Genomic DNA, 17,050 nt, shown 5'->3' with positions numbered 1-17,050 from the left:
ACGAAAGCTTTAATACTTTATTAGGCTATACATTCATAGACTTTCCTGAGCTGCCTATACGCACGTACGCCAGAATGAACAATATACTTATGTACACCAGCATGAATAGGATATATGTACGCCATCTTGAACGGATATGCTTTTGCCAGTATCAACGGCTATATGCACCCTAGTCCATGCCATTGCTGTTTGATGCAAGACAGAGAGGGAGTGCTGGCTTGTTGTAACGTTGTGCTGTTTCTGTGAGATTGTGTTGTTGCTGTGACGTGGTTTTGCCGTGATGTTGCATTGCTCTGGCGTTGTGTTGTGACGCGTGTCGCTGCTCTAACATGTTGACATCGTCGTTGCCGACGCAGGGAGCTGCAGGGCGTGCTCGCGTGCTGCAATCCGGTGCCGCCCCTCTTGAGGCAGAACGCCAATGAGCTGTGGCAGCTCGTCAAGCAGGCACGCCTCGTCCCGCTCATCAAGGTGAGCGCAGAAGCGGAGGCGGCTCGGTGGAGCAGCGAGGGGTTCATAATGGACAGCCACGGTTGAGATACGGATGAAGGATAGATAGGGCAAGAGAGTCGGAGAACGAGAACAGAGACAAAAGAGTGGGAGACAGAGACTGAAAGTCATAGGGGGAGAGGGATAGCGAGTGGTCAGAGGCAGAATGTTCATAAATAAATATAATCAAACATTTAATATAATCTTGATTTGAAGCTTTCGTGACTGCGGGAATCCATACTCTTTGGTTCTTTCGGTAAAGTCACGTAGGTAGAAAAATATTAGATCACGACGTTTCGATCGCAACACAAGCAATCGTCATCAGGTGGGACAACCACACCAACTGCTGAAGACAGCAGTGGGACAACCACACCAACTGCTGTCTTCGGCAGTTGGTGTGGTTGTCCCACCTGATGACGATTGCTTGTGTTGCGATCGAAACGTCGTAATCTATTGTTTTTCTACCTACCTGACTTTACCGAAAGAACCAAAGAGTATGGATTTAATATAGGTGGTGACTGGGTGGCTCCTGGGGCCAATACTGGGTCAAACACAATGATCCGGCACTGTTTCAATAATATTTTTTTAACTTGTGACACACTGCACATTATTCGCTCACTCGAAGCGAGAGAACGACTCAGAGGCGTGAGGAGGAACCACAGACGAGCGGGAAAGGCTACCAGGGGGTGAGCCTGTGCCAAATTTCCCCCCAAACTTTGTGGTCGTCTATATATGAAGGTGTTATCAACCAATTAATGAGTGTTTACATATGCGAGGGAACCGGAGTTCCTGGAGAAAACCCACACATGCGAGGAGGCAACAGTCGATCCCATACAGAACGAATAGATGAAGTCAACCTTTGCTGTACCCCCTTCTAGCAGGCCATGCTATGACACTTGAAAAGCAACGGGAAGGGAGTTTAACAACATTTGTGTGATCCACCCACCCTTGTTGCCTCCATAGTGCTGGGTTACAGGACTTCGCCACCAACACCACCCGGCTAAGATCCTAGGTTTTGGATCTTGGGAGTTTCAGCCACCCGTGGTTAAACGACGTTCACAAATGTAGCGAGTTGATGGTCACAACCAGGCACAAGAGACTGCAAAAATAATGACTCGTTGCAGTAAAGGTTGCGTTTGTTTAATAATCTTTGCTGCTGTTCCCGCAGAGCGAAACGCCCATCAAGGCTCCATCGAGAACATTCATCACCTGGACAGAGGTGACCAGAGACAAAAACTCATCACACAAATGCCATCTTTACTTTCGATTATAAACTCGACATCTCATTTTCTCATCCGGCACAGAACTCTTCATTTGTGGTTCTTTTTTTTAATTCCACGTCCCCAAACCGTCGTGACAATGAGGAGCTCAGTTCATGTCCGTCCTTAGAGTGTGAATAATGTTACGATTGTCGTGTAGGTTGACACCCCTGTGTGATTTTGTTGGTTCATTGCCTGACCCTGACAGTACAATCTAGATGTTTCAATCCCCCAAAGGTGACATTAATGGTATCATTTGTATGCCCACCCTAGTGTGGCACTGATTGTTCAATCAATTTTCTTCTGTGTTTTGACAGCGATTGGAAAACCCTCTCTTGTGTCCTCACGATGGCTTATCATTGGACGACAGGCAGCCAATCACAAGGCACGGTACTGAAGGTAGCTCACACTTAGTTGTGCTGGTTATATCGGCAAAGCTCATGATATGGATTATATATTTTTTATTCGTGACCAGTGATGTGTACACCTAGCCTGTCACGAGTAAATTTCATTTTATTGACATGAAAAAATACCGTGCTGTTTTTTAATATCACACTTATAATTTGAGTAGTAATCATACAAATAATTGCCATGTTCTGCGTACAAATTAAACATAATTTAGTGAAATAAATAACAAGTAATGTCCTGACTGCATTTACAGTGGGGCACAAGCAAAATAACAAAATACTTTTCAGTAACATTGTCCTAAAAGTAAAACTTACATAATAGGTGATGTTTTAAGCAATGACCCTTCTTTGGCTGCTGCGTGTATGTGCGTATTATTTCTGTGACTATCTTTGCGTCTATGTCTGTGTTCAATTGCGTGCATTTCCATTCATATGTGTGTGTATTCATTCCTGTATCTCTGTTAACGTGTCTTTATTTGCCTGTCTGCATGCGTACGTTTTGTGTGTCAGCGGTTGCAACAGGTGTGTGGCCCTGTATATTATTGCTTGTGTGTGGGTGTGTGTGTTCACGTGTGTATTGTTCAGTCTGTATCTCTGTGCATCTTCTGTGCTAGCTTATGTCTGTATGTCACTAGAGAGCGGCTGTGCAGTGGTAGTGTGTAGTGGCACGATCCTGATGGCCTAAGTTCCATTCCCGGTCACGACGAACAGCAGTAGTTTAGCTGGTTAGCGTGCTGCACTATTAACCTGGCGACCCAAGTTCGATTGCTGCTTATGGCCAACACCGGTGACGAATATCTAAACCGGTCCTGGGGCTCCCTTAGATTAATTCAGCCTTAAATGAGTACTCAGTGCGTGTAAAGCATCAGCACTGGGGAGACAAAGGTGGCTGGGTGTAGTGTTGGTCCTCCCATCCCCTTCGTGTTCTGTGCTGACCTTCGTAGATGCTCGCTAACAGCACTTGCCCTAAAAGTCTTTTCAAAGCTATATTGAGGATCTTTGACTTTTGTCTTTGTGTGGTGCAGTGGAGGGAGCACGGAGGGCGGTGCCTGCCACGCGCCCGGTCCTCACCCTGTTTGACGTGAGCCCAACATCCTCACACGACCACAACCAACCCATGTCTCATCTCCCACACCGCTGGCGAAAGCACTTTGTGTGTGATCTCGTGTGCTGTAGCTTTCTGTACCGTGCTGTGTTTGCTGTGTTAGCCATCATGTGCTGGGGCGTTCTGTGTGTTCTCTTGTGTGCTGTCGCATTCTGAGCTGTGCTGAAATTGCTGTCATGTTGCTGTAGTGCGCTGCGATGTGCTGTAGCGCTCTGCGCTCTGTTGTGGTGTGCAGGACAGCGAAGAGCAGCAGAACGAGGCTCGCACTGCTCAGAGCTCCACGTCCCAGATGAAGGCAGCGCGTGTCCTGCAGACGTTCGTCAACCCCTTTGGCATGGTGAGACATGGGGAGACAGGGACATGTGGAGGCACAGGGGTAGTTGAGTGGCATTGAGATACATGGACTTTGAGACACGGGAATTACAAGGACACCAAGACAATGCAGCGATACAAGCGACTTAGGGACGTGGGGAACACACAGGAGGCATGGTAAATGAGAGACAGATAGGAGGCATAGAGACACAATATTAGCACAGGGTCACACGTGACACGGGGTCACTTAGGATTTGGATAAAACGGTCTTTATTGACGCACAAATCCTGGAAACATGAAGACGTGGGGACTCGAGGAAGTGATTGAAAATAAAAAGTTCGCTTGTGCATCTGTTCATGTGCTTGTGCTTGCAGTATCTACCATCCAGTGACGGGAAATCTCTGCCATTTCAAGAAAAGAAATTGGATCCTAACTCAAAAGTGTTTGAGTTAACACGTGATTGTTGTGTGCTAACATCTTGCTCACATCTCCATCATCATTATCTCCATCATTCCATTTCACAAACCACTTGTGCGGATGGGTGCTGAGTGAGCAATTTTAGTGGTTTGGTGATTAATGTGGTTATTTGAGTGCATGTTTGAGCAGATGAGTGGGTGAATGAATGGTTGAGTGAGTGCTTGTGTAGGTGAGAGAGTGTAGTTGAGCGCATGAGTGGTTGGATCGTTGAACGAGTACCTGAGTGGCTGAGTAAGTGAATGAGTGTTTAAGTAGTTGACTGAGTGAGTGATGAGAACCCGTTGAGTGCTATCTCATCCGTCTCTGTAGATCTGTAGTCGCTGGAAACTGATGAAAGCGCCAGAGAAACCAAAGAAGAGCTCGGCACAGCCTGCAAAAGCCAAACACGGTGAAGGCACACACACACCATGAACACAGAGACATGCACTAATCCAGCAGTCGCAAACACTTGCACGTGCATGTGCACACACACACACATGCAGACACGTACAGAAGTCGAGGCGTTGCTCACAAACACACGACAAAAAAATCGTTTCACCTTTAACAGACTTGGGGCAAGTGCTGTTAGCAAGCGTCTCTGAAGATCCAGGATTACACGAGGGGTGGGTAGTCAACACCAGGCTCGGCTGCCTTTGTTTCCCCAGCACTGATGATTACACATCGTGCCCGGTACTCATTTAAGGCTCCGTCGACCTCGGGGAGGCCCAGGACTTGATCAAATATTTGCCATTGCTGTTGATCGCAAGCGGGAATTGAAATCAGGTGACTGGGTTTGCAGTGCATTAACCAGCACACTACTGCACGCACGCGCCATGAGTGACGGATCCCCGTGTCTGCAGCTAAGAAGAAGATGAAGGTGGAGCTCCCTCAAGAGGAGCCGGTCGCCGTACCGACTGTGCGAGACCACAATTATCTGAACCGGTCCTGGGCCTCCCCTAGTTTGACTCGGCCTCAATTGAGTACCTGGTGCGGTGTTTAAAAACATTGCCGCTTGGGAGACAAAGGCGGCCGGGCGTGGTGCTGGCCACCCAACCCCTCGTGTGCCGTTTCGGCTTTCATAGGTGCTCTCTAACAGCACTTGTCCCAACAGTCTGTTAAAGCTCTACGGGGGATCTGTGTTTGTTGTCTGGGTGAGTGCCAGCATGTGAGTGTGACATGTGTGGTCGTATAATATCGAGTTGTGATGTGCGGTTGGTTTGTTGGGTTGTGCCGTCTGTGTACTTTCGTCCCGCTCGACCGCCTATCTGCCTCTTCTACTCTTGTTTGTCCGCCCACCGTTGAGCGGCTATTCCTGTGCGTGGCCCCGTAGCATCACTCATACCGTTCCTTCCTGGGCATCACCTGCCTCATGCAAATCTCGACGCGCGAAGAGGACTTCATTATCGACACACTGATGCTGCGCGACGACCTGCACATCCTCAACGAGGCCTTCACCAACCCCAACATTGTCAAGGTGAGAGGCACGCGTGCACGTAGACATGCATAAACAAAATAATCGAGTGAGACAGCAAAACAAGGAGAGAGACATCCCTCTCCCTCGCCGACTTTGTAGCACGACGCCTGGGTCCCTCCAGCTTGCTGCCAATGTATCATTGCACTGCCTGCACACTCGATATGAATGCCATTGGGTGAATGTTTACAACAATACATTGCACTTGTATTGCACCTAAAGCATAACAAACATCTCGGGGCGCAGAATTACACGGGGAGAACAGGGGGGAGCAGAATTTGTTATTTATTTAAAGCTTTCGTGACTGCAGGGATTCATATTCTTGGTTCTTTCGGTAAAGTCACCACGTAGAAGGGCAACAATAAAACAATTAAAATATAAAACGATACAATTCTTGCTGTGGTTTTCACACCTGATGATGATTGCTTGTGTTGCAGTCGAAACGTCGTGAGAATTGTATTGTTTTATATTTTTATTGTTTTATTGCTTCCCTTCTACGTGGTGGTGACTTTACCGAACGGACCAAAGAATAGGAGGGAGCAGGTCGGACCGAGCAAGGGAAATAGAGAAAGGAAGCAATTAAGGGGGGCTGGCTGCAGCCATGCCTTGTTGACAGCGGCGGCGACGATGGTTACTAGGGACGTTGTAACCATATCTTGAGCACCGGCCACGTGAGAGGCGTGGTGCTTGACGCGGCGACGCAGTGGCGCAGTGATTGCCACGGTGACGTGGTGATTGACGCTGCGGTGTGGCGGGGGCGCAGGTTTTCCACGGAGCGGACTCGGACATTGAGTGGCTGCAACGTGACCTGGGCCTGTACGTGGTGGGCCTGTTCGACACGCACCCAGCGGCGCGCTCCCTCGGCCTCGCCAGAAACTCGCTCGCCCACTTCCTCATGCACTACTGCAGCCTGTCTACCGACAAGCAGTACCAGCTGGCTGACTGGCGCATCCGGTACGCACGCCGCACTTGCTCGAACCTCTGCATACGCGCGCGCATGCACGGGCTAACTTGTACACACGTACAAAAACAAAGGCAAAGATCCCCTGTATAGCCTCAACTAATTGTTGGGGAAAGTGCTGTGAAGGAGGGGGTGGGTGGCCAGTACCATGCACGGCCGCCTTTGTCTCCCCAGTGGTGATGTTTACACACCGCTACACCAGGTACTCATTTGAGGCTGAGTCGAGCTCGTGGAGGCCCGGGGCCGGTTCAGATAATTGTCACAGGTGTTGGCCGTGAGTAGAAATCGAACTCGTTTCACCAGGTTCATAGCACAGGGTGCTAGCCGCTACTCTACTGCTTACACATTCACACACAAGGACAAAGATCCCCCGTGTCGCCTGAATAGACTGCTGAATCTAGTTCGCCAGGGTGAGGAATTGAAGTCCCATCACTGGGTTCATAGAACAGTACATATGAAGCACTTTCACCCCCCCTCCCCACTCAAGTTATCTTAGCGAGCCCCTATTAAGGCTGGCACAATGTTTGAGAGGGTAATGTGGTTAGCATCATGCCTGACCTCCTTTGTTTCCCCAGTGCTGATGTTCATATCTCATACTAGGTGCTCATTTAAAGCCCAGTCAGTCTTGGGGGAGGTCCAATACTGGGTTTTATATCACTCCCAAATGATGTTAGCCTTCACCGGAAATAAAACATGGGTCAACAGATAAATGCTGCGGTACATTAACATCTGCGTCTCATACACACTCGCATGCACACACGCACAAACAAACACATACACACTCACAATTGCATACACACGCACACCAACACTTGCACACATCCACGTATGCACGCACACAGACACAGGCCTCTCCTGCCAGACATGCTGCACTATGTGCGTGCCGACACGCACTACCTGCTGTACGTGTACGACCGCGTCCGCGCCGACCTGCTCACCAAGGCGCTGGGCCGACCCAACCTCCTGCAGCTTGTGTGGGACCAGAGCCGAACTGTGGCACTCAAGGTGAGTGGTGCGTGGGCAATGGCTGAGCCAGGATTTTCAGGTGGAGGGGGGCAACCCCTCCAGCAATGAAAAAAGATAGTGTTAGTAAGTAAGGACTTGTTCCTTGGTTTTTATTTGACGCGTAGTGCGGCGATGGCGCAGCCATCGATCGAGGGTCGAGTTCGAACCGCGTTGTGTGATCGGCATTGCGCTCGCTGAAGGTGTTGATGCCTTCAGGGAAGTCGTGTCCTGTATACGCAACTGCGCACAATTCTGTGAGTCACTTATAACTGCTTTGCCGTTACTTATTGCCAATTATGGACTCCGACTATTGTCCTATCATCTCATCGAGTCCCTGGCACGTAATAATATGCTACACAGTGGCAGTGGGGGTCGCAAAATGCCGATTTATTAGCAATAAACCCCAATGATCCGATCTAAATTAGGGATTTCGATCGGATCATTGGGGGGGCACGTGACACCCCACCCCCCACTGGCTCCACCAGTGAGCAAGTTACAAGCCTATCTTTGTAAGCAAATCCACCACTCTCACTCTTGATCGGGAAAGTTTTCCCACCCCTCCAAAAATATTGTTTATTCCCTTAAAAGGCCTCGAGCAATAATCAAAGAATATATTTATCTTTTTAACTATATCAACGAAGTGATATAGTTCATGGTGTAATGTGTGTAGACTATTGTCCTATCATCTCATAGAGTCCCTGGAACGTAATAATATGCTACACAGTGGCAGTGGAGGGGGTCGCAAAATGCCGATTTATGTTCAATGTGGTGACTCGGGCCCGCCGTACCGTTTTAATGTTCATGCATCCTAATTAGTGCATTCGCGATAAAAATTCCCACTGGAAACATTGGTTACCGACTTTCAGAACTGGTAATTGATGCTGAAAACAATTACCAGTTAACCGATGATCGTTTTAACAACCCTGGTAATTATTGCTGCCGCTGTCACTACTTGCGTGGTTCCATCTCCCTCTCTCTCCCTGTGTGCGTCTGTGTGTGTGTCTCAGCGCTACCACAAGCCGGTGTTCACCGAAGACTCCTACCTGGAGCTGCTGCACAAGCACAAGCAGCCACTGGATGTGCAGCAGAGCAGCGCCGCCCGGCTCCTGTACGCCTGGCGCGACCGCACGGCACGCACCGAGGACGAGAGCACGGGGTGAGAGCGCCCGCGGCGCTGAAATAGCCGTGTACTGCACTGCATAGCATAGTGCAGCAAAGCACGGGACTTTCCGACAGCGTAGAATAACACAGCAAACAGAACAACACCACAGCGTTCAAAATCTTTATCTTGATTTATCAGAATATTTATTTAGACTGGAGGAATCCGATGAGCTATGAACTCTTTATCACAGATGTCCAGAGTAGCGAAAAATGTATGAATATAAAGCATATAAGTACAAATTGCATAATTACATTAATTACTGTAGATTTTTTTACACTCAATGCACTCTAGTGCATGGCAGCAAAACAACAACAAAAACGATCCAAGACCGCACCAAAACAACACACAGTCCAAATTTTGATTTAAAACTTTCGTGACTGCAGTAATTCATATTCTTTGCTCTTTTGGTAAAGTCACGTTGAAGGGAAACAATAAATAATAAAATATATATAAAGCAATAAAAATTATCACGATGTTTCGACCATAACACATTAAAATGGAAATATCGATACACGGGTGTTTTATAATATAGCACAGTAAAACACTGGGGTGTACGACGCAGCACTTTTTAATTTACCTGATCGCGATTCTGAACCAGTTGTACAAACTGCACATTCCAGTGCCGTAGGTCAATGGTTGCGTAGTACGATTACTGTAGCTGTTGCGTTGTTGGGCTTGTACGGCCTGTGTGATTATTGTTATTGCTGTGACGTGCATAGTGCCCTGGCCTGACCGGTGTGTGTTGTGCTCCTGCTGTCACAGATACGTCCTCCCAAACCACATGCTCATGAAGATCGCAGAGGAGATGCCTCGGTAAGCCGCGCACGGTGGTGGTGGGGCCGGTGGTGGCAGGGACAGTTGGGATGGTGGTGCGAGTGATACCCATGATGGTATTGACAGTGGTGGTAATATTCGCCCTCCAACAACAACGAAGGGCAGAGGAGCGATGCTCACAATACAGAGCGGAGTGCCGGGCGGCTAAAATGCAGCAAGTTGGCACAGTCGCGTGCACAGCTGGTGCATCTGCCCCAGTCATTGCAGTCAGTCAACCCATGGCACCTGGCTCTGTTCCGTGAGCTCCTGTTAGCGAGCCTTCGACACTGCACGTGGCTTCGGAGTGCACCTGGTCTGGGACAACCGCCGTGGTGATGTCACCACCACTTATTGGCATATGGCGCCTGTTCTTGTTGTTGGTAATAGTGGTGGTGGCTGATGATTGTGCTGGTAGTAGTGAGAGTGGTAGTGATAGTGTTGATGGTGGTGCCACTCATAATGTTTTGATATGGATGGTGATCTGGATGCTGGTGATGATATGGATATGGTGATAATATGATGGTGATGATGAAGGTTGCATTGTGGTAATAGCATTGGTTAGTATGATTCTGATAATGACCAGGCTATATATACGTGCGCCAGACAAGACAGGCTTTACGTACGTATCCCAGCCTGAACACAATATACATACGTACGCCAGGATGAACAGGCTATACATACATAGACTAACCTGAGCTGCCTATATGCACGTACGCCAGAATGAACAATATGCGTATGTACACCAGCATGAATAGGATATATGTACGCCATCTTGAACGGATATGCTTTTGCCAGTATCAACGGTTATATGCACCCTAGTCCATGCCATTGCTGTTTGATGCAAGACAGAGAGGGAGTGCTGGCTTGTTGTAACGTTGTGCTGTTTCTGTGAGATTGTGTTGTTGCTGTGACGTGGTTTTGCCGTGATGTTGCATTGCTCTGGCGCTGTGTTGTGACGTGTGTCGCTGCTCTAACATGTTGACATCGTCGTTGCCGACGCAGGGAGCTGCAGGGCGTGCTCGCGTGCTGCAATCCGGTGCCGCCCCTCGTGAGGCAGAACGCCAATGAGCTGTGGCAGCTCGTCAAGCAGGCACGCCTCGTCCCGCTCATCAAGGTGAGCGCAGAAGCGGAGGCGGCTCGGTGGAGCAGCGAGGGGTTCATAATGGACGGCCAGGGTTGAGATACGGATGAAGGATAGATAGGGCAAGGGAGTCGGAGAACGAGAACAGAGACAAAAGAGAGTGGGAGACAGAGACTGAAAGTCATAGGGGGAGAGGGATAGCGAGTGGTCAGAGGCAGAATGTTCATATATGAATATAATCAAACATTTAATATAATCTTGATTTGAAGCTTTCGTGACTGCAGGAATCCATACTCTTTGGTTCTTTCGGTAAAGTCACGTAGGTAGAAAAATAATAGATCACGACGTTTCGATCGCAACACAAGTAATCGTCATCAGGTGGGACAACCACACCAACTGCTGAAGACAGCAGTGGGACAACCTCACCAACTGCTGAAGACAGCAGTTGGTGTGGTTCTCCCACCTGATGACGATTGTTTGTGTTGCGATCGAAACGTCGTGATCTATTGTTTTTCTACCTACCTGACTTTACCGAAAGAACCAAAGAGTATGGATTTAATATAGGTGGTGACTGGATGGCTCCTGGGGCCAATACTGGGTCAAACACAATGATTCGGCACTGCTTCAATAATATTTTTTTAACTTGTGACACACTGCACATTATTCGCTCACTCGAAGCGAGAGAACGACTCAGAGGCGTGAGGAGGAACCACAGACGAGCGGGAAAGGCTACCAGGCGGTGAGCCCGTGCCAAATTTCCCCCCAAGCTTTGTGGTCGTCTATATATGAAGGTGTTATCAACCAATTAATGAGTGTTTACATATGGAAGGGAACCGGGGTTCCTGGAGAAAACCCAACAGTCGATCCCATACAGAACGAACAGATGAAGTCAACCTTTGCTGTACCCCCTTCTGGCAGGCCATGCTATGACACTTGAAAAGCAACGGGAAGGGAGTTTAACAACATTTGTGTGATCCACCCACCCTTGTTGCCTCCATAGCGCTGGGTTACAGGACCTCGCCACCAACACCACCCGGCTAAGATCCTAGGTTTTGGATCTTGGGAGTTTCAGCCACCCGTGGTTAAACGACGTTCACAAATGTAGCGAGTTGATGGTCACAACCAGGCACAAGTGACTGCAAAAATAATGACTCGTTGCAGTAAATGTTGCGTTTGTTTAATAATCTTTGCTGCTGTTCCCGCAGAGCGAAACGCCCATCAAGGCTCCATCGAGAACATTCATCACCCGGACAGAGGTGACCAGAGACCAAAACTCATTACACAAATGCCCTCTTTACTTGCGATTATAAACTCTACATCTCATTTTCTCATCCGGCACAGAACTCTCATTTGTGGTTCTTTTTTTTAATTCCACGTCCCCAAACCGTCGTGACAATGAGGAGCTCAGTTCATGTCCATCCTTAGAGTGTGAATAATGTTCCGATTGTTGTGTAGGTTGACACCCCTGTGTGATTTTGTTGGTTCATGGCCTGACCCTGAAAGTACAATCTAGATGTTTCAATCCCTCAAAGGTGACATTAATGGTATCATTTGTATGCCCACCCTAGTGTGGCACTGATTGTTCAATCAATTTTCTTCTGTGTTTTGACAGCGATTGGAAAATCCTCTCTTCTGTCCTCACGATGGCTTATCATTGGACGATAGGCAGCCAATCACAAGGCACGGTACTGAAGGTAGCTCACACTTAGTTGTGCTGGTTATATCGGCAAAGCTCATGATATGGATTATATATTTTTTATTTGTGACAGTGATGAGTACACCTAGCCTGTCACGAGTAGATTTCATTTCATTGACATGAAAAATACTGTGCTGTTTTTTTAATATCACACTCATAATTTGAGTAGTAATCATACGAATAATTGCCATGTTCTGTGTACAAATTAAACATAATTTAGTGAAATAAATAACAAATAATGTCTTGACTGCATTTACAGTGGGGCACAAGCAAAAATAACAAAATACTTTTCAGTAACATTGTCCTAAAAGTAAAACTTACATAATAGGTGATTTTTAAGCAATGACCCTTCTTTGGCTGCTGCTTGTATGTGCGTATTATTTATGTGACTATCTTTGTGTCTATGTGTTCAATTGCGTGCATTTCCATTCATGTGTGTGTATTCATTCCTGTATCTCTGTTAACGTGTCTTTATTTGCCTGTCTGCATGCGTATGTCTTGTGTATCAGCGGTTGCAACAGGTGTGTGGCCCTGTATATTATTGCGCGTGTGTGGGTGTGTGTGTTCACGTGTGTATTGTTCAGTCTGTATCTCTGTGCATCTTCTGTGCTAGCGTATGTCTGTATGTCACTAGAGAGCGGTTGTGCAGTGGTAGTGTGTAGTGGCACGATCCTGATGGCCTAAGTTCCATTCCCGGTCACGACGAACAGCAGTAGTTTAGCTGGTTAGCGTGCTGCACTATTAACCTGGCGACCCAAGTTCGATTGCTGCTTATGGCCAACACCGGTGACGAATATCTAAACCGGTCCTGGGGCTCCCTTAGATTAATTCAGCCTTAAATGAGTACTCAGTGCGTGTAAAGCATCAGCACTGGGGAGACAAAGGTGGCTGGGTGTAGTGTTGGTCCTCCCATCCCCTTCGTGTTCTGTGCTGACCTTCGTAGATGCTCACTAACAGCACTTGCCCTAAAAGTCTTTTCAAGGTTATATTGAGGATCTTTGACTTTTATCTTTGTGTGGTGCAGTGGAGGGAGCACGGAGGGCGGTGCCTGCCACGCGCCCGGTCCTCACCCTGTTTGACGTGAGCCCAACATCCTCACACGACCACAACCAACCCATGTCTCATCTCCCACACCGCTGGCGAAAGCACTGTGTGTGATCTCGTGTGCTGTAGCTTTCTGTACCGTGCTGTGTTTGCTGTGTTAGCCATCATGTGCTGGGGCGTTCTGTGCGTTCTCTTGTGTGCTGTCGCATTCTGAGCTGTGCTGAAATTGCTGTCATGTTGCTGGAGACACAATATTAGCACAGGGTCACACGTGACACGGGGTCACTTAGGATTTGGATAAAACGGTTTTCATTGACACACAAATCCTGGAAACATGAAACGTGGGGACTTGAAGTGGTTGTAAATAAAAAGTTCGCTTGTGCATCTGTTCATGTGCTTGTGCTTGCAGTATCTACCATCCAGTGACGGGAAATCTCTGCCATTTCAAGAAAAGAAATTGGATCCTAACTCAAAAGTGTTTGAGGTAACACGTGATTGTTGTGTGCCTACATCTTGCTCACATCATCATCTCCATCATCATCATCTCCATCATTCCATTTCACAAACCACTTGTGCGGATGGGTGCTGAGTGAGGAATTTTAGTGGTTTGGTGATTAATGTGGTTATTTGAGTGCATGTTTGAGCAGATGAGTGGGTGAATGAATGGTTGAGTGAGTGCTTGGGTAGGTGAGAGAGTGTAGTTGAGTGCATGAGTGGTTGAATCGTTGAACGAGTACCTGAGTGGCTGAATAAGTGAATGAGTGTTTAAGTAGTTGACTGAGTGAGTGATAAGAACCCGTTGAGTGCTATCTCATCCGTCTCTGTAGATCTGTAGTTGCTGGAAACTGATGAAAACGCCAGAGAAACCAAAGAAGAGCTCTGCACAGCCTGCAAAAGCCAAACACGGTGAAGGCACACACACACACACACCATGAACACAGAGACATGCACTAATCCAGCAGTCGCAAACACTTGCACGTGCATGTGCACACACACACATGCAGACACGTACAGAAGTCGAGGCGTGGCTCACAAACACACGACAAAAACAAAAATCGCATCACCTTTAACAGACTTGGGGCAAGTGCTGTTACCAAGCGTCTCTGAAGATCCAGGATTACACGAGGGGTGGGTAGTCAACACCAGGCTCGGCTGCCTTTGTTTCCCCAGCACTGATGATTACACATCGTGCCCGGTACTCATTTAAGGCCCAGGACTTGATCAAATATTTGCCATTGCTGTTGATCGCAAGCGGGAATTGAAATCAGGTCACTGGGTTTGCAGTGCATTAACCAGCACACTACTGCATGCACGCGCCATGAGTGACGGATCCCCGTGTCTGCAGCGGAGAAGAAGATGAAGGTGGAGCGCCCTCAAGAGGAGCCGGTCGCCGTACCGACTGTGCGAGAGCACAATTATCTGAACCGGTCCTGGGCCTCCCCTAGTTTGACTCGGCCTCAATTGAGTACCTGGTGCGATGTTTAAAAACATTGCCGCTTGGGAGACAAAGGCGGCCGGGCGTGGTGCTGGCCACCCAACCCCTCGTGTGCCGTTTCGGCCTTCATAGGTGCTCTCTAACAGCACTTGTCCCAACAGTCTGTTAAAGCTCTACGGGGGATCTGTGTTTGTTGTCTGGGTGCGTGCCAGCATGTGTGTGTGACGTGTGTGGTCGTATAATATCGAGTTGTGATGTGCGGTTGGTTTGTTGGGTTGTGCCGTCTGTGTGCTTTCGTCCCGCTCGACCGCCTATCTGCCTCTTCTACTCTTGTTTGTCCGCCCACCGTTGAGCGGCTATTCCTGTGCGTGGCCCCGTAGCATCACTCATACCGTTCCTTCCTGGGCATCACCTGCCTCATGCAAATCTCGACGCGCGAAGAGGACTTCATTATCGACACACTGATGCTGCGCGACGACCTGCACATCCTCAACGAGGCCTTCACCAACCCCAACATTGTCAAGGTGAGAGGCACGCGTGCACGTAGACATGCATAAACAAAATAATCGAGTGAGACAGCAAAACAAGGAGAGAGACATCCCTCTCCCTCGCCGACTTTGTAGCACGACGCCTGGGTCCCTCCAGCTTGCTGCCAATGTATCATTGCACTGCCTGCACACTCGATATGAATGCCATTGGGTGAATGTTTACAATAATAAATTGCACTTGTTTTGCACCTAAAGCGTAACAAACATCTCGGGGCGCAGAATTACACGGGGAGAACAGGAGGGAGCAGAATTTTTATTTTTATTTAAAGCTTTCGTGACTGCAGGGATTGATATTCTTGGTTCTTTCGGTAAAGTCACGTAGAAGGGCAACAATAAAATAATAAAAATATAAAACAATAAATTTCTTGCTGTGGTTTTCACACCTGATGATGATTGCTTGTGTTGCAGTCGAAACGTCGTGATAATTTAATTGTTTTATATTTTTATTATTTTATTGCTTCCCTTCTACGTGGTGGTGACTTTACCGAAAGGACCAAAGAATAGGAGGGAGCAGGTCGGAGCGAGCAAGGGAAATAGAGAAAGGAAGCAATTAAGGGGGGCTGGCTGCAGCCATGCCTTGTTGACAGCGGCGGCGACGATGGTTACTAGGGACGTTGTAACCAAATCTTGAGCACCGGCCACGTGAGAGGCGTGGTGCTTGACGCGGCGACGCAGTGGCGCAGTGATTGCCACGGTGACGTGGTGATTGACGCTGCGGTGTGGCGGGGGCGCAGGTTTTCCACGGAGCGGACTCGGACATTGAGTGGCTGCAACGTGACCTGGGCCTGTACGTGGTGGGCCTGTTCGACACGCACCCAGCGGCGCGCTCCCTCGGCCTCGCCAGAAACTCGCTCGCCCACCTCCTCATGCACTACTGCAGCCTGTCTACCGACAAGCAGTACCAGCTGGCTGACTGGCGCATCCGGTACGCACGCCGCACTTGCTCGAACCTCTGCATACGCGCGCGCATGCACGGGCTAACTTGTACACACGTACAAAAACAAAGGCAAAGATCCCCTGTATAGCCTCAACTAATTGTTGGGGAAAGTGCTGTTAACAGACACCTGTGAAGGCCAGCACGACACAGGAGGGGGTGGGTGGCCAGTACCATGCACGGCCGCCTTTGTCTCCCCAGTGGTGATGTTTACACACAGCTACACCAGGTACTCATTTGAGGCTGAGTCGAGCTAGTGGAGGGCCGGGACCGGTTCAGATAATTGTCACAGGTGTTGGCCGTGAGTAGAAATCGAACTCGTTTCACCAGGTTCATAGCACAGGGTGCTAGCCGCTACTCTACTGCTTACACATTCACACACAAGGACAAAGATCCCCCGTGTCGCCTGAATAGACTGCTGAATCTAGTTGGCCAGGGTGAGGAATTGAAGTCCCATCACTGGATTCATAGAACAGTACATATGAAGCACTTTCACCCCCCCTCCCCACTCAAGTTATCTTAGCGAGCCCCTATTAAGGCTGGCACAATGTTTGAGAGGGTAATGTGGTTAGCATCATGCCTGACCTCCTTTGTTTCCCCAGTGCTGATGTTCATATCTTATACTAGGTGCTCATTTAAGGCCCAGGTCCAATACTGGTTTTTATATCACTCCCAAATGATGTTAGCCTTCACCGGAAATGAAACATGTGTCAACAGATAAATGTTGCAGTACATTAACATCTGCGTCTCATACACACTCGCATGCACACACTCACACACAAACACATACACACTCACAATTGCATACACACGCACACCAACACTTGCACACATCCACGTATGCACGCACACACACAGGCCTCTCCTGCCAGACA

The 17,050-nt window shown here is 48.4% G+C and overlaps 1 long non-coding RNA gene across 1 annotated transcript; it reads left to right on the top strand.

The window, feature by feature from the left end:
* The first annotated feature begins 322 nt into the window (after positions 1 to 322).
* Positions 323 to 3,447, top strand: LOC142930967 (uncharacterized). The gene is made up of 4 exons (XR_012946964.1): positions 323 to 468; positions 1,655 to 1,705; positions 2,063 to 2,144; positions 3,178 to 3,447. It is a non-coding gene; the product is annotated as an uncharacterized LOC142930967 (long non-coding RNA).
* The last annotated feature ends 13,603 nt before the right edge of the window (positions 3,448 to 17,050 follow it).

This window comes from Petromyzon marinus, chromosome 46 (genome assembly GCF_048934315.1).
Source record: "Petromyzon marinus isolate PM22_M1 ecotype Great Lakes invasive population chromosome 46, UKy_Petmar_22M1.pri1.0, whole genome shotgun sequence".
Lineage (NCBI taxonomy): Eukaryota > Metazoa > Chordata > Hyperoartia > Petromyzontiformes > Petromyzontidae > Petromyzon > Petromyzon marinus.
The sequence above is the reverse complement of the archived record's forward strand: the minus strand, read 5'-3'. Positions and strand labels throughout refer to the sequence as shown.